This window comes from Leptopilina boulardi, unplaced genomic scaffold (assembly GCF_019393585.1).
Source record: "Leptopilina boulardi isolate dan_hultmark-lab unplaced genomic scaffold, ZJU_Lbou_2.1 LbouV2_367, whole genome shotgun sequence".
NCBI classification, from domain to species: domain Eukaryota; kingdom Metazoa; phylum Arthropoda; class Insecta; order Hymenoptera; family Figitidae; genus Leptopilina; species Leptopilina boulardi.
In genome coordinates this window covers 928,569-952,795 of record NW_026137937.1, presented here as the reverse complement: position 1 = coordinate 952,795, position 24,227 = coordinate 928,569, and the positions used below count along the sequence as shown (strand labels likewise).

At 25.9% G+C, this 24,227-nt stretch overlaps 3 protein-coding genes across 7 annotated transcripts in view; 1 reads left to right on the top strand and 2 right to left on the bottom strand.

The window, feature by feature from the left end:
- Positions 1 to 24,227, bottom strand: part of LOC127287005 (ras-related protein Rab-24-like) — a 590,458-nt gene that overhangs the window by 178,139 nt on the left and 388,092 nt on the right. The window lies entirely within an intron of this gene.
- Positions 1 to 24,227, top strand: part of LOC127286996 (sodium-coupled monocarboxylate transporter 2) — a 415,172-nt gene that overhangs the window by 80,925 nt on the left and 310,020 nt on the right. The gene's annotated exons all lie outside the window — the stretch shown is intronic.
- The window catches only part of LOC127286995 (alpha-2B adrenergic receptor), a 234,854-nt gene that overhangs the window by 56,289 nt on the left and 154,338 nt on the right, over positions 1 to 24,227 (bottom strand). The gene's annotated exons all lie outside the window — the stretch shown is intronic.

Below are 24,227 nucleotides of genomic sequence, written 5' to 3'. Positions count from 1 at the left end.
AAATATATAAATCTATTTATAATTTTTTTCTTACAAACCTCACTTTTTACACTCGTGTTTGTTAAACAATAAAATATATATTATTATAACTGATTTTTTTTTATAAATTTTATCTTTTTTCAAAATTTTAGAAAATTCTCTCCATCATAATTGAGTTTAGAAAAATTAAAAGCTTAATATAATAATGATATAAATAATTCAAAATTGGGTGATATAATAATTAAAAATTATAAAATTTTTTTAATAAATTAATACATACGTTAAAAAACATTATTATGTTTTATTTATTAATTATTAATTTTAATTAAATTTAATTTTATTTGTTTTAATTTATCTTTTGTATACTATTTTTTTTTACAAGAAAAGACTCCTGGCAACTTAATATTTTGATATTTTTTTTTGTTCATTGAATTTTAAATACTCCTAATATACATATTATTATTTAGAATTCATTAAACGGATTTAATTGAAGGCAATATACGTGAAATACAAGCGTATACAATTTTACACATAAAATGTATGTATTTTCGGGATAAGTTATGTCTACAATTCCTGTAGATTTAGTAATGTTGGCAATTTCTCTTCACCGAAACGAACATTGTTTAAATTCCACTAGAAAGTTACTTGACTTGATATCACTGAATATGCCAACCTCATTAACAAGCAAAGGGAGGGTGGTACGCACAAGTAGCTATATATGTGAAGGTACTAATGTGCTCATATATAACTCTTGTATCACGTTCACACCGAGCTTACGTCAGTTGCAGATCAAAATGTTATTTATCAGCTTGTAATGTAAGCTCACGACCATCTGTGATTCTCCTATACGTTATATAGATATTGCTTTGTATAGTATAGTAAAAATCTTGAATCATATTAGAACTTGAATGAATATTTATTATTAATGATTTGATTTTCAAGACAATGAACAAGAAAATTTACTCTATACTGATTGTGAGAAAAAATTTATTTGTTTCAAATAATTGCTTATATTTGACTATTATCAAATAAATATTTACTTGAAACAAATATAAATTGTATTTGAACTGATAATTGTAATTGTAACTTTTACTACTTCAAAAGGGATCGTCCATAAACTACGTAGCCAGCTTAGGGGGAGGGGGGGTCCAGCGAAAGTCTACGGTTGACTACGTGGGGGAGGGGAGGGGTTCAAGCCATGACTACGTAGTTTTATATCTTATTTATTTTTCTTTTTTTTAAATAGCGCGGGTAATTTAAAATTCGAACCTAACTTCCCGAAGCGAGCGTGTAAACAAATTAATCACAAAGCGGGGAACAGAAGTATTATGTGAAATCGGTACTTTAGAGCCCGTAATAGAGTGGCTTGAAGAAGAAGAGATTCAAATAGGCTCGCTTGATGTTCCTAATGACGAATCAGACGAAAATGTATTTCCGGTCATAACTGACCTACATGATTGGTTGATCTCATTATTTACAGAAGATTTTTCTTAAATATTTATATTTAAATTAAAAATATTAGTCATTTAAGTGATTTTTTATGTTGATGTTGAAGATTTAACATTTTATTCAATTTTATTTCATGTTCAAACGAAAAAAAGATTAATAAAGTTCATGTTAAAAGATACGTTTGTTGCTATATGCAAAAATGAAAAAAAAATTGTGTTTTAATTGACATGTTTCTATTTATACTATGTTTTTATGAATAAAAATGCATTTTTATAAAATTGAAAAAACTACGTTCTACTGGACGGGGGGGGGGTAAACCGAAAACTACGCTGGTCTACGTGGGGGGAGGGAGGGGTCAAAAAGTGACAAATTTGAGACTACGTAATTTATGGACGATCCCAAAGTAAATTCTCAACTGTTCGGAATTTTTGTTCATTTCTAACAAATTTGCTCCGGAAATAATAAAAAAAAATACTATTTCGGGAGTAAACTTTACTATTTCAGAAGTAATTTTTTTCAATTACAAAGTAAAAGTTGACAGAAATGAGCAGAAGTTTCAGACAGCTTAGATTTCACATTGTAAGTAGTCAAAGTTTCTTTATATATTTTTTTTCCGTGTGTATGTGAAAATACAACAATCACATTACCTTAAATAATTGATTTTATTTTGTAAATTTTTTGTCTATAGAGTGATAAAAAATGAGCATGGAATTGCAGATTAAATGTAAGCATATAAAAACAAGTTTTAACACGTTCTATGATTTTAAAAGCGTTTTTCTCAAAAACATGTTTTTTTTTACAAATCTTGGTGAAAAGGATTAGGGGAGACCGGGGTGGGGTTACTTGGTGCACTTTTTACACTTTGTTGTGTAACTCACTCATTTTTGCTTTTTTTAAAAAGTTACATTGTATAGAAAACTTGTTGTAACATATCATCTTTAATTAAAAAAAAAAGAAAGTTGAAATATATTTAATACTTTTATTTTTATACCACTTTATTTGAAGCTGTGCAAAGCGCGCCAAGCAACCCCGGCACTGGGTTGCGTGGCGCAGCAGTGAAATTAATTAAATTATATGATTTAAAGTTTAAATAATATAAGACTTAACAAAATAAGTCTTGTTGTGTAATTTTACAATAAAATTATTATAAATATAAAAATTAGAAAATTTTATTTAAATTAAATGTTTGATTTAAATGTAATCGTAAAATTACCAAAATATATATATGGGGCATTCTATTTTAAAATTATACCCCTAGTAAACAATTGACAATATAAGACATTTTTTAAATAATTATTTCTCCCATTTAATTAAATCAAATTACTTTTGCAATGAGTGGTTTCGAAAGAGAAATTTCTAAACTTTATTATTGTAAACAAAATTTTTTAAAAAAACGTTTAATTAGCATAAAAAATTTAGTTTGAAGGTTAAACTTATAAATATCTCAAAACACGTTGTCTCCGATTTTGACAAAATCTGTGTCAAAAGAAAGCTTAAATATTCTATTTTTTATTTCCGTAAAGTTTATAATGGACATTTTCAAGTGTAAGGTTTTAATGTAAGGTTAATGGAAATTAAATTTAAAAAACAAAATCCGTTCTTAAAGAAATGGTTCTCCATTCATACAAATTTCAATCCTTTTTAACCTCCGAAACGTCTGAGAATTTTAATTAATTTCTGGAAATTCTCGAAAATGTCCATTATAAACTTTACGGAAATAAAAAATAGAATATTTAAGCTTTCTTTTGACATAGATTTTGTCAAAATCGGAGACAACGTGTTTTGAGATATTTACAAGTTTAACCTTCAAACTAAATTTTTTATGCTATTTAAATGTTTTTTTGAAAACATTTTTTTACAATTGTAAAGTTTAGAAATTTCTTTTTCGAAACCACTCATTGCAAAAGTAATTTGATTTAATTAAATGGGAGAAATAATTATTTAAAAAATGTCTTATATTGTCAATTGTTTACTAGGGGTATAATTTTAAAATAGAATGCCCCATATATATATATATATATTTTTTTTTTTTTTTTTTTATAATAACGCTGTGAATATTTAAAAACCATTTTTCGGTTAAATTTTTTGAATAGGATTGTTATTGGTGCTTATTAATAATGTGTAAATTTCATATAATCAACTTTATTTTATTAATATTTAATGAAATTTTCAGATAACCGCGCCATCTAACCCCGAATGTACTTTTGAAATATTTATTAATTTTTTATAAAAACTGTTAATATAAATCAAAAAATTTTTTTTGTTCCTTAATAACAAATGTATAGAGCTCAAAACTTAATATTTAAGCTCTTCTAAAATTAATTTTTTAAAGAGATATCACAAAAAAATGAAGAGGTTAAAAAATTACTTTGGAGTGCCAAAATCAGTTATTTTAATCTATACTCCACAATAATTAATGAATATTAATGAAATTTTGTACAAACTTACAGTTCATCAAGTACTTTAAGCAGAATAAAGAGAAAAATTAATGTAACTTAACACTTTTGAATAAATTCAAGTGCGCCAAACAGCCACGGCCTCCCCTATGTAAAAAATGTATTACATCAGTGGTAAAAGCAGACAGAAGTTTCTCAAGGTCGTGTAATTTAGAAATCATGAGTAAAATAAAATTTTAGTAAGTTAAATTCTTGGAATAATCGTATCAGTAGTAAAAGTAAAGTTCAGTCAGACATTTTCTCTAAACGGCTAAACGTCGCACAGTAGGTAGTAAAAAAATTTACAGTAAAAACAAAACTGTATCAAATTTTTAAAATTATAAAGAGGTATTGTCAAAAAAAAAATTATGTTATGTTTGTTCTTTAATTTTATTCTTAAAATAAAAATTAATTAACACAGTTAATTAACTGTGTTTAGTTACGTAGATATTATAGATTTATCGTTTGATATCCATTTATAATTGCTTAAATTTCAGCTATCACGTAATATACCTTTGTGATATTCGTGCATTAGATTTGTGGTATTTGAAATTATCTATCACGCACTATCTATTATTAATCTATTTAACACATATATCAACGCAATATTATAATGTTTAGCTTAACAGCCTTTCGTGATATTAACTAAATCATGTTAATATCGTATAAATAAACTTTAATTACAGTCTTTATTTTGCGTCGTCAAATGTCTAAATTAATTAACTATATATCCCATAAAAGTTGACTGAAAAGTGTATTATATACAATTTAATTTTTTTTTTCACATGAGTTGAAGCGAGAAATAATGAAATTTTTTATATGGAGAGAAATTTTTTTTGATTTAATTATAAAAGAGATGAGTAAAATATATATTTGTAATTATTTAAAAATATAGCTATAAAAATAAAGTTTAATTAAAATATTTTTAAATTCAATAAATTTGTGCTTCTTGAAAAATAAACTCCGAACATATATTCTATGTACGTAATTAATATTAAATTTTATTTTGTTTCATTTTTTATGAATTGTAAAAAGCAAAATAGAGAATGAAATAACGTGTTTCGTCAAATGAAATGATAACAAAGAAATACAATATTCTGTCTAGAATGTCTAGAATTTGCGAAAAGACTTGAAAACTTTCAAATCCAAGAATAATAGTTTCTTAAAAGAGTAATTTTCCTGATCTTTACTTTCTTCATCTTTGAGAGTTAAGAAAATAGATCTTTCGTATGTCATTTGAACTGGAACAACTTCTATAATTTCACATTTCAAAATTGAAGGTGTCCTGTTACAAATTATTTCAATTATCATAAAAGACATTTTCACAGAACATGTTTTTCCTTGTTTCTACAAAAAAAGTAGCATTGATTCATGAAAATCATATTCGTATTTGATCAACTAATTTTCTTAATTCAGGAAAATTTACTTCAAACTTGTAAAATTTTCTTGGATTAAGAAAATATTTAATACCATCTTTTTCCAGTATATCTAATATGTCATTCAAATGTTATTAAATTTGAAACTTGAATCGATTTACTCTTGAGATATATAGAGTTTATCCAGTGAACCATAGTAGAGAAACTAGTCCTAAATTGTACGTTGAATATACACGCTTCATTGTACACGTGGTTATTCTATAGCTTAACAACAAAAACTGGCGAAATTTACATATAAGAGAAAATGTAAATATACAACGAAGAGAAAATATTCTGAAATAACAAGTAAATTCTTTGTATCCATTTTACAATATTTGAATGTAATTGATTTTTAAATTTAGTGCAATCCACTTTTATAAAAATAAGAATATATTGTAAATTTAAGAATAATAATATACAGTACCGTCGGAAATTGTCGGTGCGCCTGACGTTCAAGGAATGGAAATTTGATGCTGACTTTAATGCAAGATATTTTAAGTTAGAAAAAAAGTTAGAAACTTGTAACTCAGATGGTTGCAAAGCTGATAAAATTCTGTGTCTGAATGTACCTATATCAAGAAATTTTTTTTCTTTTTAGCATTTATAACATCGAAAAGAGTTTAAGAAAAAATTATGTAATTTTCGTACTAATGTTTTTGACTCCTCACACGTCAGGTGTACCAACAATTTGAGACTGTAGTGTAAATCAAACGTTAAATTGATAATAAATAAATAATAAAATAAATAAAAATGATAAAATGAAAAGAAATAAGATAGAATAAATATCTTAATTTTACCAAAAAAGAACAACTATTGGTTTGATTATTCAAACATTTTTGTTGCCCTAACAAAAAAATTTGGTTGAGCTATAATTAACAATTTTTGTTATGGCAACAAAAAATACTCAATTAAATAGTTTGATCCTACTTAATTACAAACAAAATTTTTTTTTGGCCCAATCAAATTTTGGTTGCTGAGACGAAATAATTATCTCAGTGTATAAGTAATAGAAGTAAGTCTTAATCAGACCTATATCAAATAGGATTACCTTCCTGAAGTTGGCGTCGACGCTCAGCGTCGAAAATTATTTTTCATGGAACTAAAAATATGAAATCATTTTTAAAAACGTTTTGGTTCCACATAATACCTTAATAAGTATTTCTCAAGGTATTATTTGGATGGAAAATACTTTTAAGAAAATAATTTAACATTTTTGGTCCTGTAAAAACAATTTTCGGCGCTGAGCGTCGACACCAACTTCATGGAGGTATAGGATTGAATTATTTTTAATCCAAGTCTTATAGTATCAGTAAAACTAATCGGTAAAATTCTATTCTCAAAAATTCTTTAAAACATTCAAAGTTCATAAATTCGTAAAGGTATACATATACACGTACATACATAGAAAATGGGAGATGTAAACGCACTTCGCTTATTTTCGCCGAGTCATGAACAACCAAAAAGATGAACGGCTCACGCATTTACATAGCATGGTTCTGGGTAAAAATTTATTTCTCCAAAGCGCGAGAGAGAATGAGAGCGAGGGAGTTAGAAAAAAAGGAGAGAGAGAGAGAGAGAGAGAGAATGAGAGCAAGCGAGAGAACTGTAAAGCTCCAGTAGTAATGGTCGTGCTATGGTCAGGCAGCAGCACGTTAATGCCTTTGTTACTTTTTTTCGAGCTTGTAAGTCCAAACTTTTTGAGATACGATCATTTGCGCGTGTATATTTAATTTCTTGGGAAGCAGTGAAGATCGTGTTTTAAACTTGACTTTTAATTACTTACATATAGTTGGTCGCGCATAATAAATGTATAGCGTGTTGGGCCTTCGCCATTGTTAGTACATTTACATATATATATATATGTGTGTTCTATTCGAGTGGATTTTAATACTAAAAATTTAATAAAACACTTTAAAGTTGAATTTTACGCACGGCAAACTGTGAGAAAAGTGTCTCTTTTTATAACAGTGCGTAAAGTAAATGGGGCGTGCCCATAGCAAGGTGCAAAAAATAAATTTTGATTCTACTTATATTTCGTGATTTGGTAGTGTTTAGGGTCCTAAATAAGTGTACCAAAGGGTTTTGCAAAAGTTTTAATATTTTTCAAAGTATTTGCAATTATAAATAATTTCGACACTTTTTTTAAAAGAATTTTTAACGAGTAAACTATTGATTGTAGAAAAAAATGTTATTAAAAATTGTAGAGAAGACATTGAAGTTTCAGAATCCCAATCAAAAATTTACTAATGGCGCAGTACTCCCTAGTAGAAATTTGTCCCAGTAATTATCGTGGCACTGGACAGTTGCGCTAGAAGCTGTCTAGTAACTTAACACTGCAACTGGCTAATAACTCGAATGGAATGTCACGCTTTTTTCGTCTAGTTATTGTCTAGCCCAACTTGATAAATTCTGATCAACGGTCCGTTAGAAAAACTAGACAAATTATTTCTTTTAAATATTCTCAAAATTTGTCTAATATTAAGATTTAATGTAAGAAACTAATTATACAATAATAAATTATATAATTACATTAATTTTTTTAAATTATAATCTAAATTATTTGAAGAAAATATAATGTATAGTAAATTGTTAAAAGCATAATATTTGTCAATACTGTTTAATTTTTAATTTAAAAAAAAAAATTTTACTTGTGTAAAAGAATCACAAATATTTTCTGGTACACTGAAACATCCATTTTTTGATTGCACTGTAATGACGACTGAAACAAATATTTTTGTATTAGTAATTTATTATACAATTATTATTATCAACTTTTAAACACGAAGAGAACGCAATTTCAACGAAAAATCTCGGGGGTAACTGGGAGCGAACACGGGTCCGCTGGGCGCGAGGTACGCACGCTACGCAATCTGCTATACTAACGATATCCATCAAACGAAAAATATAGCAGATATATTTTAGTTCAGTGCTGTAGCTAGAAATTGCATGCTTTATATAAATATTTTTACTGTTATCTGCCAAAATACATATTTTAGAATTTTAATTTTTTATAATTTACTGAAAAATAAATTTACACTTGAAATAACAATTTTAATCAGCACAAATTTCATTAAACCATTATTGTATTAAACAATAGATATTTTAAATTTTCTAAAAATTTAATTTTTTACAACTTAATTTTAATATTTTATAATTTAAAATTTTTTTTAATTTAGCTATTAATCCACCTATTATTAAAATTATATATTTTATTTAAAAAGATTTTAAAAATTTAAGGCATAAAAACATTTTAATTTAAAAAAATAAAAAGAGAAATAAAATATAACCTATCTTATGTAACAAGGCATATTTTTATTATTGCATTTTGACATTTTTTAAAAATAATTACTATAAAAATTATTATTTATTGTTTTCTAAGTGAAAAACTCAACGAAAACAGTAATTTTTATTGTTTTTAATATCAAAGGATAGAATTTATAGGTTAGGTTTTCTAAATTACACATTTTTTTCAATATCAATTGAGAATAAACTTTCTTAATAAAAAAATATATGATATATAAATGGAACAATAAATAAAATGCCAATAATAGATAATAGAATAATTTAATTTATAAGAAAGAAAAACATACTAAATATCATAAAACTTGAAATACTAATATATTCAGAAAACATGTGAATATAGATTTTATTTATTTATTATATTAAAATAATAAATTATGTTAATTTATATTTCCCTGAATTAATTACAATTTTATTATTTAAGAAAATAATGAAATAATATAATAGTTACATGAACACAGATTTCTAGCACTTTTTTGCTTAGTTATTAGACATGTACTGCAGCGCTGCTGCCACGAAAGAAAATGAAATTATAATTTCTAGAGACACTAGACAGTGCCATTCAAGCAACTGGACAAAAGTTGAATCTAGTCAATTTCAAGTTCAACTTGAATGTTTTCTAAGACTGTTGGTCAAGTAACTTTACAGTAATTGTCTAGTTTGTCTAGAATCAGCGTCCACGAGAAAAACTGGCCAGTTACTAGAGTATTTCTAGTGCTTCCATGACAAATTTCTACTAGGGCTGGCGCAGTACGGACAAGTGTTGGCGCAGTACTGGCACCCAGTATTGGCGCTAGACTTGGCGTAACTTTGGGATGATAATATTTTACCAGTATTTGCTCCCAGAGTTGGAACCAGTACTGGTAACCACTGCTGGTTCAGTACTGGCCGAGTACTGGCAGTTTTGTAATTCATTGTATACTAAAAGAAAGCTTTAACTGTAACAGAGATAAGTTTCACTGCAATAGTGAAATCTCTGCTCCAGGTAGTACTTTTTTTTTTAGGATAAAGTTGTATGAAATTTTTAGTAACCCAACACAAATTAAATATTAATTGAATTAGTCAACTAACTAATTAATATTTTATTATATATAAAATCGAAAACACCAAGAATTTTTATTCTTTATTAAGTATAATATATATTGCAAATTATTATTTTAAAAAATCAAAAAATAAATATAAAAATATGTTTATTATAAAATCAAAATTTTTATAATATAAAAACAGTTCAGTAAAAATAATAATTATAAGGTATATAATTATACAATTAGCTTTTTAATTATTTCATTATTCACTTTAATTATTTGCATCAAAATAAATTTTTTTACAAACATAAAGAAGATTATTTAATTTAATTTCTAATACGAAGTGATTCTTTAATAGGCCTAACCACTTTTGTTTTTCAAATTATATTTATCTATTATAACATTAAAACATTGTGAAGTCAGAAGAATAACTTTCATCAAAAGTGGATACTCTTTTACATGGAACTTTATTATTTGAAATTGAAATAAACGAATGAAAACTTCGTGTACCAGGAATTGTTTTACATAATAAAAATTTTTTTTAGTACAAAGTTTCACTGGAATTAAATTCTTGGTTAAAAAAAATTTAATTTTCTCAATATCTATATTACAATGTTGATTGAAAACGTACACAGGAATTCAGTGGGTTCCTATATATAATGAAAACACACTATATTATTATACCTATATTATATATTTAAATATTGACTGATATCATATACCAAAATTAAATCAGAGAAATTTCAACCGGCATACATACATACATATATATGTCTATTCAATTGACGAAATTCTGGTCCGATTACGGTGGTCCACGAATTGACATTGCATTAAATCGGATTATTGATTCAATTCTATCCTGGTCACCATAACAATAGGATTCAGTAAATGTGGCACGCGTCATTGCTTACACAAATACATTTAAGAAACATATATATATATATTCCATGTGATATTTCCATTCAAATTTTGTTTTTTGACTGAAATATTTTTTTCTGAATCTTGATGAAAAATAAGAAAATATGTATTTTTTTTGGTTCCTGTATTTGATAAAAATTATAAAAGTTATGATATTTTAAAATTTAACGTCGTCAGAAGCAGAGTACATTTGAAATGTGTTTTTCTCTGTCAGTGCGTAATCACTGTACACACCGAAGTTTACATACGCGTTGCTAACAGTGCGTGAAGTAATTGGGGCGTTCCATGTCTCGCCCGCGTGAAAATGAAACTATACTAAAATCATAAAAACCTTGGGCGAAATCGATTGCCAAGGTAAATAGGGTAATCGGTACAATGATTGGCCCCCTTAAGAAAATTTTTATGTTTGACTTACTGTCGAATTCACACCATATGTCAAAAAAATATTTGAGAAACACTAATCGCCCATAAATTTATTCTATTTTAAATATTAGTAATTAGAAAAAAATAGGAAAATTTTAAATAACAGATATGTTAAGAAAATAATGCAAATGTCAGAAAATACATTTATTGGCCTTAAAAACATAGTGATTGGCAGTTGCCAATAATTGTATCATTGGCCTCTGTAAGTTTTTAAATACAATGATTGGCCACCTTTCCTATTAACATGAAGTTATTAGAATTATATTTAAAAAATTTTTAATTTATTATATCTTTTTATTTTTTATTAATAAAAATTATTTATTTTTTCAGCTAGGGCTTTTTGTAAATCTTTCTCTTTGTACTTTTTACAGTACTCTGAATCGTGCTTTGTCTTTGGCATTTTTTAAACACTAAATAAATAAATTAGCTAAATAAAATCACTTTTTTGCATTCACATGAGGTAAACGTTTTTGTGACAGCAAATAAATATAACCTGTACTTTTTTGAAAGCAACAGAGGCGACACTGGTGGCAAAATAAAATGTTGAATTTTCAGTTATTGGCCCCTATCGTTGTACAATGATTGGCCGTGGCCAAAAATTGTAATTTAAGGTTATTTAACATTTTTACATAAACAGACTTATTAAAAACAAATATTTAAGTGTTGTAAAAAATGTTTGATAATATTTTACAATATTTTTGAAAACTACAGTCATTGGCCTCTTTAGCCACCATGGCCAATCATTGTATTTTCGTACAATTCAAAGAGGGTATTATTGGCCTCCCAATAAATTAAAAAAACGTTATATTTTTAAATAAAAAACTATTTTATCGTGTATTTGTAACCACTGCAAGTTTATATAAGAACAAATTTTCTTAAAAACATATTTTTACACTAAAAAATTTCTAATCTTTTATTAGGGTACACTACTGATCACCATAGTATTCTTTGCTGTCAAACTTTGTTTTCAGAACACGTAAATAAATAATTAAATTTAAATTAATAATGAAGGACCAGATAATCCCGACTGAAATGATCGCAGCGTAATTGTGTGAAGTTTATTAAGCATAAATTGAAAAATGATTTGATGTTAGTTGTTTCTTATTATATTTATATTTCATCAAGACGGCCAATCATTGTAGGGTGGCCAATCATTGTACCGATTACCCTACGATGAGACCCATGGTTTAAACCTTGGGAAAAATCTTAAAAATCATTGCTCATGTTCGTTTCCCATGGTACAATTTTCCATGGGAAATTTTTTTTTTTTAATTTTACGGATTTTTAACCATTGCTGAAATCATGGAAACCTTGGAAATTTTTTTTCATTTTACTGATTTTTGACCATTGCTAAAAACTTGCCAACCATGGGAAAATTAATTTTTTAAATTTACAGTTTTTGGACCATTGCTAAAATCTTGCCAACCGATGAAAAAAAAAAAAAATTTTTTTTTATTTCGAACCATTGATAAAATCTTGCGAACCATGAAAAAATTATTTTTTTTAAAATTTACGGTTTTTAAACCATTGCTAAAATCTTTAAAACCATGGGAAAAAGGTTTTTTAATTTTTTTGATTTTAAACCATTGCTAAAATCTTGTGAACCATTGGAAATTTTTTTTCTATTTTACGGATTTTGAAGCAGGGTTAAAAACTTGCGAATCATTGGGAAATTTTTAAAATTAATTTTTCATATTTCGCATGATTTTTGCAATGGTCAAAAATCCGTAAATTAAACAAAATAATTTTCCCATGGTTCGCAAGTTTTCAGCCATTGTCCAAAATCAGTCAAAAAGAAAAAAAAATTTCCCATGATTCGCAAGATTTATGCAATTGTCAAAAATCCGTAAAATTAAAAAATATTTTCCCATGGTTTTCAAGTTTTTAGCCATGGTCCAAAATCCGTAAAATAAAAAAAAAATTTCCCATGGTTTCCAAGATTTTAGCAATGGCCCAAAATTAGTAAAATTAAAAAATTAATTTTCCCATGGTTTCCAAGATTTTAGCAATGGTTAAAAATCCGTAAAATTAAAAAAACATTTCCTATGGGAAATTGTACCATGGGAAACGGACATAACCAATGATTTTTAAAATTTTGTCCAAGGTTTAAACCATGGGTCTAATCATTGTTTCCTTGGCAATCGATTTCGCCCATGATTTTTATAATTTTACCCATAGTTTCATTTCCACGCGGGTTGTGGACAAAAAAAGTGGTTAAAAAAATTAAAACCAAAAAAAAAAAATTAATTTAGCGAGAGAAAGAATAAATAATAAAAGATAAATATGATGAGTAAAAGTAACAAAATAAAGCAAGATAAAAATTATAAGACGAGAGATTGGGTTGTATTTTAAGTGTAGTGACATCTGGAAAGTGAAAAATAGCAACAAAAAATAAGCAAAAAGTTTAAAAAGTAATAACGAATGACAGTGTCACCTTACTTACAGGTCGTCAAAATAACGATAAAACATCTAATCCCCTGACTTTGCTATTACTTTTTTTTTTACATGCGCGCGAATTAGCGAGGTTCGTTATTTTAGGTGTCTCGTTACACGACGCCTTCGGGGTTGTTGCCATAGTGCAAACGCGACGAATGTAGATCTAGGAAAAAAAATATACGAGCACACTTGCATTAATCATGTATGTTTTGCGGAAGGCAGATGAAAAAAAAAATGGTATAAATTACTCGCTGAAGAGCAAGTGCCTCCACTTTAAATGTAACTGAAGAAGAAAAAGAGAATATTATATGCAGATGTGGAAAAAAAGACGTTTAAAGGATCAACTTTAGACACTTCCTATTTTAAAGACTTGAATAAAAAAACATAACATATTTACAGCATATATAAGGTGATTACTATATATTGGTTCAAGTACAATTTATTTAATTCAAAAAAACTTATTTGGTTCAAGTAAGTATTTATTTGATAATAGTCAAGTAATTGAGTATTTGAATTCAAATAATTTTTTTAGTGTATCTAGATAAATTCATAGAAGATTTTATAAAAAAAAAAAAAAATTTACCTACCCAAACATTAATTAACAATTTTTATCTTTTTTTTGGTCCATAAATTGTTTAATTACTACAGCAATGGAAAATAAAAAAAGTACATTAATTTAAAAAATTATAAATTTATTTTTAGATACAGAAAGAAATATTTTATTATAAAATTTAAAGTTAGTAGTAAAAATTTTTTCGTTCATTTGAACATACAGAATTTCATGCATATACAAAATAATTTCAATGGATTAAAAAAAAAAAAAGTAAAATACCAGCTAACGACATTTTTTTTATACAGAACAAAGACAGTGCAGTCACAGTTTTAGAATATTTTTCTCGCGTGAAATTTGGTAAACATTTTTAAAACCCAATTGTATTTAGTTATAGAGTAAACGAAATGCTTTGAAGGGTGAATTTAATTCCAGTAGAAAATGTAGTTTGCAGTCAGACTGTCACTTTAACTTCCTTTAAATTTCTTTCATACCTCTCTTAACCATAAAAAATGTAGAAAATGACTTTTTTTTAGTAGAAAGCTTCACTGGAATTAAATTCTTGGTTAAAAAAAAATTTTAATTTTCTCAATATCTATATTATAATGTTGATTGAAAACTTACACAGGAATTCAGTGGGTTCCTATATATAATGAAAACACACTATATTATTATACCTATATTATATATTTAAATATTGACTGATATCATATACCGAAATTAAATCAGAGAAATTTAAATTATATATACTCAGCAAAGTTGTTGTCTTCGCTTATATGTCAACTGGTAACGAGAATTTAAGTTAAAGCGCGGAAAACGACTGGAAAATGTAGCGGATATAGTATCTAATGCGCCAATGTACTTAGAGCTTTCCCTTCTCGATTTTTTGGAAAAATGTTGACGGATATCCAGTCACAATACAATCCGCGCATCTAAAGCAGAGACAATTCTTTTCCAACTGCTCGAGGGCTTACGAGGAAATAAAAAAAATGGTTGGCTTATTGTTAAAAGAATGGATCTTGGGATTGATATATATATAGCTCGATTCGCATCCAAAAACCACCGTTGATATTCACCAGAGAATATAATAATGTGCAGTAAACTCATTTTCATCTCTTACTTGTATTTCTATTAGTCACTATATTATATACATACGTATCTCATATTTTCTTTAATATATAGTCTGAATTTTTCAATCGATTATTTATCTTGTGATAAATGATATATCCCTGGAGTATATTAGGAAATATATGTATTTATCCTGAAAAATCAAGTCTCTTTGCTGTAAATAGGTTAGTCCTTAGGGAGATCTCTATAAAATATTTGTTACGAATTGTATTAGGAATATTCCGAAAAATCGTGAAATATCCTTTTGTCGATAATATTTTATTATTGAATCTACAATTTTCAACAGATAAATTTGAAGGATTTATTTAGTTTCTTAAATATGGACGGACAAATTTCTTAATAATACATATACTATATATTTATATTCCAGGAAAATTTGGAATATTTCGATTTGATTTAAATAAGAATAATTTTTATAATTTTTGTAAGAAATATTCCAAAAATAATTAAATGACCCATATATGTGACGCTCCGCAATAAAAGATATACCTAAGCTCCAAAAAACTTTAGATTATATTTTTGATTTTTGAAGTGAAAATACACAAAGAGGATCAACTCTTTGTAAAAGAATATTTATAGAATATTGGAAATATGGATAAATGTGAAAATTAAATTAAAATAAAGTTAAATTTTAATAATTCTTTTCATTAATAGCTCAACACTATATTTCATTCTTCTTTCTGAAATATGTTATTCAATCTATTAACCCTCGGAGCACACACCTCTTTTTTCGAACAAGTAGCACAGTCTGGGTCGCTGTGACCCTGTTTACTTTACAAAACTCCCCCATTTTTGAACTATTGGACTGATCAACACAAAAAAAAAATTTTTTTATTCATTGAACCTTGTAAAATAAGAATATGCAGTTTAGAAATATTATTAAATTATTTGCATATTGAAAAAAAATTCGTGAAGTTAAGAGCATTTGAACCTTCGTGACGTCACAAATCATGGCGCATGACACGCAAACTTCTCAGGTATGTGAAAAGCACAATTTTGAATATTTTTTAAAAAAACCTTTTGGAAAATGTTCAGAATAACATAGACTCTGTCTGTTATGTGCGGAAAATTCGAAATTTTGCGTTTAAAACGTTTTTTAAACAATGTTAAGGTCACAAATCATGGCGCATGACACGCAAACTTCTCAGGTATGTGAAAAACACAATTTTGAATATTTTTTAAAAAAACCTTTTGGAAAATGTTCAGAGAAACATAGACTATGTCTGTTATGTGCGAAAAATTCAAAATTTTGCTGTTGGTTGTCACAAGTAAGGAAAAATACACGAATTGCTTATATGTAGGCATTGTTTAAAAAACGTTTTAAACGCAAAATTTTGAATTTTTCGCACATAACAGACATAGTCTATGTTTCTCTAAACATTTTCCAAAAGGTTTTTTTAAAAAATATTCAAAATTGTGTTTTTCACATACCTGAGAAGTTTGCGTGTCATGCGCCATGATTTGTGACCTTAACATTGTTTAAAAAACGTTTTAAACGCAAAATTTTGAATTTTCCGCACATAACAGACAGAGTCTATGTTATTCTGAACATTTTCCAAAAGGTTTTTTTAAAAAATATTCAAAATTGTGCTTTTCACATACCTGAGAAGTTTGCGTGTCATGCGCCATGATTTGTGACGTCACGAAGGTTCAAATGCTCTTAACTAATTAAAAAGAAAAAATTGAATTTAAAAAAAAAATGTAACTTTTGTAATTTTTAATATTTTAAGCTAAAAATTGGGATTTATATTCTCGAAGTGTCTTAGAATAAGGGAAAAAATACCACCTTATTTTATTTTTTAAAAAAGATATTTATTTTGTAGTTTAACGAAGGTAACTTTTAAGACGATAAAAATGTGATTTTCGACACAACTTTTTAAAACTATACTTTTTTAATAACATATTTACTAGTATTTTATTATTTTCTTTGGATTATCATGTTACTTATTATTCCTTATTAGTTAGTTACCACTATATGGCCTTAGGTTCGTGTTGTATTGCCGACTTTTCAAATTACACTTCATTGTAATTAATGACAGGGTCTGTGTGACCCAGTATGTGCTCCGAGGGTTAAAGATGAAAATTTTACAAGAAAATTCATGAAATATTGTATATAAAAGATATTCTTGCAATATTTCAAAAAAATATTTCTAAAATATTTAAAAAAAAAAAAAAAAAAAAAAAAGATTAGGTACTGATGAATATATGTAAGAAAAATATTTCTGAAATATTTTACAAAAATTTTCCTAAAATGTTTCAAAAAGATTGTCTTATATTATAATATTCAATAAAAAAATATTCCAACAAGATTTTAAATATAAACTATATTCAAATGAACATTACTAATTAAATATTTTTTAGGTTTAATTTAGTCCTACTTTTTATATAGGTAACTGCAAGCAAAGTAATGTAATAAATTTATATACTTCGTATTATTACACAATAATAATAAAATAATAATAAAATTTTAAAATTATAATGTGGTGACAATTAAAAAATTCCCTTTATTTCGTTCTGCATAACAATTTCCTTGCCATTTTCTCGTCTCTTAAAAATGTCATTACTCTCTTTTCTCTCTGCCTGTGGAATTTCACTGGGAATAGGAAAGAGAAAGAAAGGCATGTACTTAATTTTTTCATTTAACAAATGTGTTGAAAAAAAAAAAATTTGCACGTCGATTAAGAACAGACTCTACTTGCATAAAGAGATGAATATTTACATTGTGACTAGGTGACGGAAAATGATGAAGTAAAAAAAGATGATAATCTCAAACGCAGTATATGTACATATAGGTTATGATGTATAGATATGTTTATACAAGGAATGTTTATATAGACATTAAACGATGACCGTACGCGACGAACTGTAAAGCTATATCGATAAATTTGACATTAATATTCTACAACACCTTGTGCCTTATAATTAGTTTGCATATGTTATCCCTTTTGTCTCAATGTTTTCATTTCATCAATTAAAATTGTTGTTTGTACCCTCTACTGCATTTGTGTGAGCAATTTGATAGATGTCTCTTGTCAAAAAAAAAAAACATGATTTTAAATATCCTTAATAATATAGAATGTTTCATTTATATTCCTGGAATATGATATTTAAAAATTTGGAATATTTCATGAATTATTATTAAATGTCCTACATCTAGAATATTTATAGTTATTTTGAAATATTGTTTAAATATTATACTAGAATTTTGTCAAAATATTCCATTGGATTATTAATGGTGGAATATTCGAATGGAATATTGCAGCAATAATATGTTGTATAATATTTTTATAAGGGAATATACTCAGGGTTGGGCACTTCGCTTTTCTTAAAATAAAAACACTATCGCCATCTATGCACGGATGTGGCGAAGCTTCTCGTAGTGAAACCTAACTTTTTGTGCCATTACATTTTTGGAGGATCAAAAGTAGCGTCTACTGTGACGTCGGTGCATTTGTAGGAACGAAAAAAGTTTTGTGAGCGATGTGATTAAACATAAAAAATGAATAAAGAAAACAAGAAATCGGCAAGATAAGTTTATTGCGAAACATGTCTAGTTATGGTTAGCACAATTTGAAAAAATTACTTCTACTTAGGGTTGGACAGTTTATACACTCAGGGTTGGACACTTTGTTAATTATGAATTTGATACAATTTATAAATAAATATACAAATAAACATTGACTCACACACACAGCACATATTCTGCCAAAGATATTAGAAAAATAATAATAACGTTAAAAATGAAAAAATGAACTTACAAATCGTTTACAGTAACGTTATAAATAATATTAATTGTCAACTATAAATAATAATAATAATGTAAAAATGAAAAAATTAACATAAAAAACGTTTTCAATAACGTTATTAATGTTTTTTTAAAATTTTTTTAACCATAATTCTCTTCGATTTTCACAAAGTGTCCAACCCTAAGTATAATGTCCAAACCTGACTAGATTTTTCTTTTTTTAAAATGATCAGAACTTTTTTTAATTTTAGGCCAATCAATTTACGATCTTTAGCATAAATGTTCCTCTTTTGTACATCTTTCTAACAGTATAACTCAATTGACTAAATTTATTTCTTTAAAAAAGATTATACACTGTAAAACGAGAGGTATTAAATTAATACCAACTTTAGGTACAGAATTGCCTTTAAGTTCTATTTTAATACCTAAAATCGGTACTATTTTAGTACCTTTTTTTTACAGTGATAAACAAAGTCCAAAACGGTGTCCAACCCTGAGTATATTCCCCTAATATTTTTTCTGCTGGAACATTAAATCTGATAACATGATATATTTTATTTATATTCCAAGAATATTTCATTCATACTACAAAAATATTTATATTTAAATTTCTTGGAGTATTATATTTAAATATAGGGAATATTTATAACAAGTTATTTCAAAGATATTTAAATTTTTTTTTGTATAGAATATTTAATTAGAATTCTATAGGAATACTTGCTTTTTGATATTGCAAAAATATTCCTGTGAATTATTATCTAATAACTATAATTATTATTATTTTTGTAGAATATTGTTTTTATTTTTGATTATTATAAGAATAACTTTTAATATTTGTTATTGGAATATGTTTATATAGATTTATAATGTGAAATATTTTTTAAAATTTGTCTATAAAATATTACCTACAGGAATATTTATTTCTAATATCATAGGATTATTGTTTCAAATTATTTAGTTATTAACAAATGTATTCGTCCAGTACTAAATTCTCTACTTTTTGAAAAAACATTTTTTTATTTTTTTTTTTTTAGAAAAAATCATTTGCATTTATTAAATTTTAACAACATTTTTATTTTAATATGAGGAAAAAAATTAACACCTATATTAGTTAATTCTCAAAAGCTTTCAATCATTCAAAATTTACCACAAAAAAGTTTTGTTATTTTTCACTTTAATAAAATTTTTTCTTCATATATATATATATATATTAAAATGAAATAATTTTGTAATTTTTAAACTAAATAATAATCTGTACTTAAAATTTGCAATCTGTAAAAAAACATATAGTGATTAATTCATCCTTGAATTTGGGTTTGAGCTTTTAAAAGCTCAAAGAGTTTAGTTCGTGAAAAGCTTGAAAATCCCAACTCCAAATCCGGTTAGGAAAAATGACTATGCGGAAATGGGGATATTAAAATTGCATATATCGGGAAATCCGGGTGTTCGTGTCTCGAGCGATCGAGGTATTTTATTATACCTCGTTAAAGTCCTGCCCATCCACTTCACAATCCGATATATAAGCTTGAACATAAATGGACTTCCATTATAAAAACAAGACCCGAAACCTTGTTGACGAAGTGAATTTTTTTCAATTCACTATATACATACAAACGGAGTAGATAAATGAAACCTTTCAATAAAAATTTGTTGCTTTACGGTTATTCCATTTCGTCAACAATATACAATTTCAAAAAAAAAAAAAATTATTTTGAATTTATTTTTGAATATAAATATGTTACTTTTGTCCTATATTTATGTTTATATACATAAATTTTCCACTCTTTTTATTCACTATTTTTTCTATTTTTGATTTGTTTATTTCTCTTGTTCTTTTTTTTTATTTATCTTTTATACAATTATTGATTTCACATTCAATTTATTCATTTGAATTTTATTGATTTAAAGTTGAAAAAGTGTAGATTTGTATTTACAAATCAGTCTTTTATTATGTTTTATGGAAGTTCATTGAGGAAAATCGAATGGGCGCTCACGTTTGATGTGTCAAGAATGTGACATAAAACGCGATTGTTTTATGAAAGTTTTCACAATAGGATAAAGTTGCTTTTTCATTGATTACACTCAACCTGTTACATTGAAAACACTAATTATTCATTGAAGCATTATGTGAAATGATTGTTTCCTCTTTCTGCTGTTCAATATATGCATATATATATATATATATATATATATATATATATATATATGTATATTCATATAACAATATCTATGCTTATTTTTCTCGCTTTTAAACGGCACTCATCCGCAATTAAGGGTCGACACGTATAATTAGTGGCACATGTGTTACTGAAGTGTTTTTAAAAATGTTTTCAGTAATGTACTGTTTTCTTTTTATACAAATGTATATTGCGTGCCACATGCCACTTAATTTTAAAGAGAAAAGAAAATCCTTACTCTGTTTGTAAATACCTATAAGAAACTAAATAATTTTTTTCGGTAATTATAATATAAAAAATTTATAATTCGTATTTGATTTTGATTTTATTTGGACTTTACAAAAAAATTTTCATAACTGAGATTTAATTTTTGATAAGGTAGTTACGGATTATTTGAAGTAATATATTAATAGTTATAAAAATAATTGAAAAAAAGTTTATTCAAATTAATGAAATATATATATATATAGTAAAAAGATAAGAATGTAAAATTAGTATAAGTTTTATTATTTTTTTTTTTAAATAAAAAAATGCAGCATATAGAAATAAGTTTTGCAAATAACTGCGTTTTTTGTGTATATGCAAATAATTGTGTGCTGTACAGCCCAGTAATCAAAATGAAATTTCACTCATTCTTGTCACGTTCTTGTGGTTTTTATTTTTATAGTGTCTGTCACTTTAGTTATGAAAGGGGTGTGTATACATCACTGTATTTATCAACGTCAGTGTACAGAATTGATTAAAAAAGAAATGTAAATTTTTTCAATATTTCTGAAACACTTGTCTCTTGAATGTCTCTTTGTTTTTTTAATATATATATAGGTTTTTTTTCTCTTCTCTTAATATTCTCGGGTTGCATGCAAAATTATTTCCCTGCTGTAGAGTATATTGCATCTGACTTGCTCTCTGTTTAATCTCATACATCAAAATTTATATATTAGGAAGAGGGAGGAAATGCATATTTCTCGAGTTTTATTAATGTTCTTGAGGGTTTTTAAGAAGCTTTATGTCATACTGTTAAATTTAAACGATCTTTATTATTGGCAAGAATTTTAAAAAGTTCAATTCAAGTTTCAAATTCATACTTGCAAATATCTATATCTGTTTGATAAAGTATTACTTTAGTATAAGGGGCCATCCATAAACCACTTTACCAATTTTTTTGGGGGGGTAGGGGGTCAAAAAGTCTTTAAAAATAAAACTACTGCCTGACTGAAAATTAATTCTTCTACTATTAAGACCAGGGACTGTCTCGAAATATTTGTGTCGTGTCCGTGTAGTGTCGCGACTCGACACGTTTGAAAACAATTAAAAGTATCGTGGCGAGACCCGACACTTTTAAAACTTTTCAAACGTATCGTGGCACGACCCGACACAGTTAAGAAATTCATAATTGTATCGTGGCGAAGCACGATACGTTTAGAAATTTGTAATCGTATCGTGGCAGGACTGGACACGTTTACAAATTTTTCAAAATTATCGTGGCGCGACTAGACACAATAAAAATTTGAGAATCGTATCGTGGGGCTGAACTACACGACACAATACAAAAATAATTATGAATTTCGTGTCGCATACAATGAAACTTGTTGATCAACATCTTGACAGTTTATTAATCCTTCAATAACATTTCAAGAAATAAAATTAAAATAAAATAGATATAGATTGAATATATAGCAAATGTAAATTATTAAATTTATATTATATTATATTATATTATATTATATTATATTATATTATATTATATTATATTATATTATATTATATTATATTATATTATATTATATTATATTATATTATATTATATTATATTATATTATATTATATTATATTATATTATATTATATTATATTATATTATATTATATTATATTATATTATATTATATTATATTATATTATATTATATTATATTATATTATATTATATTATATTATATTATATTATATTATATTATATTATATTATATTATATTATATTATATTATATTATATTATATTATATTATATTATATTATATTATATTATATTATATTATATTATATTATATTATATTATATTATATTATATTATATTATATTATATTATATTATATTATATTATATTATATTATATTATATTATATTATATTATATTATATTATATTATATTATATTATATTATATTATATTATATTATATTATATTATATTATATTATATTATATTATATTATATTATATTATATTATATTATATTATATTATATTATATTATATTATATTATATTATATTATATTATATTATATTATATTATATTATATTATATTATATTATATTATATTATATTATATTATATTATATTATATTATATTATATTATATTATATTATATTATATTATATTATATTATATTATATTATATTATATTATATTATATTATTTTATATTATATTATATTATTTCCACGAATTTCTGTTTTCATCCTATACTGTTTATTTTCATGTATTTCTTTTTGTATTATCAACAACTTATTGTCTAGTATGTAAACAAACCACACTTAAAATTAAAAATAATTTTGTTCAATAAAATTAATAGATTAATTTAATTTATTAACATTTTAATATTATTATGATTTAAAGAATTAAAAAAAATGTAAGACTTGATTACGAATTCAATATCAGTTTTTTAAAATTCAAAATGGCGGATCCAATATACCGAATCAAAATAACTAAAAATGGGCAAATTCGTCTAAACCATGTTACCCAGGGGTTTTCGGGGTCGCTGATTACGAATCTGACATCAGTTTTTCAAAGTTCAAAATGGCGGATCCAATATGGCGGAAGACAAAATAAAAAATTAATCGGATTGTATTAAAAACCTATTACTCGGGGGTTTTCAGGGTCATTGATTACGAATTGTGACAAAAGTTTTTTAAAATTCAAAATGGCGGATCCAATATGGCGGACAACAAAATAAAAAATTAATCGGATTGGATTGAAACCGGTTACTGAGGGGTTTTCAGGGTCGCTGATTACAAATGTAACATCAGTTTTTTAGGGTTTCGTGGCCCATGGCCGAAAGCCTTATAGTTTCACTTTGGCGTCCGTCTGTCCGTCGTATATTTTGGGGCACCACAGCTCCCAAAATCAAATTTTAGGGCACAGATCCCAAATTAAAATTTTGGGGCACCACAGATCCCAAATTAAACTTTTGGGGCACCACAGATCCCAAATTAAACTTTTGGGGCACCACAGATCCCAAATTCAAATTTT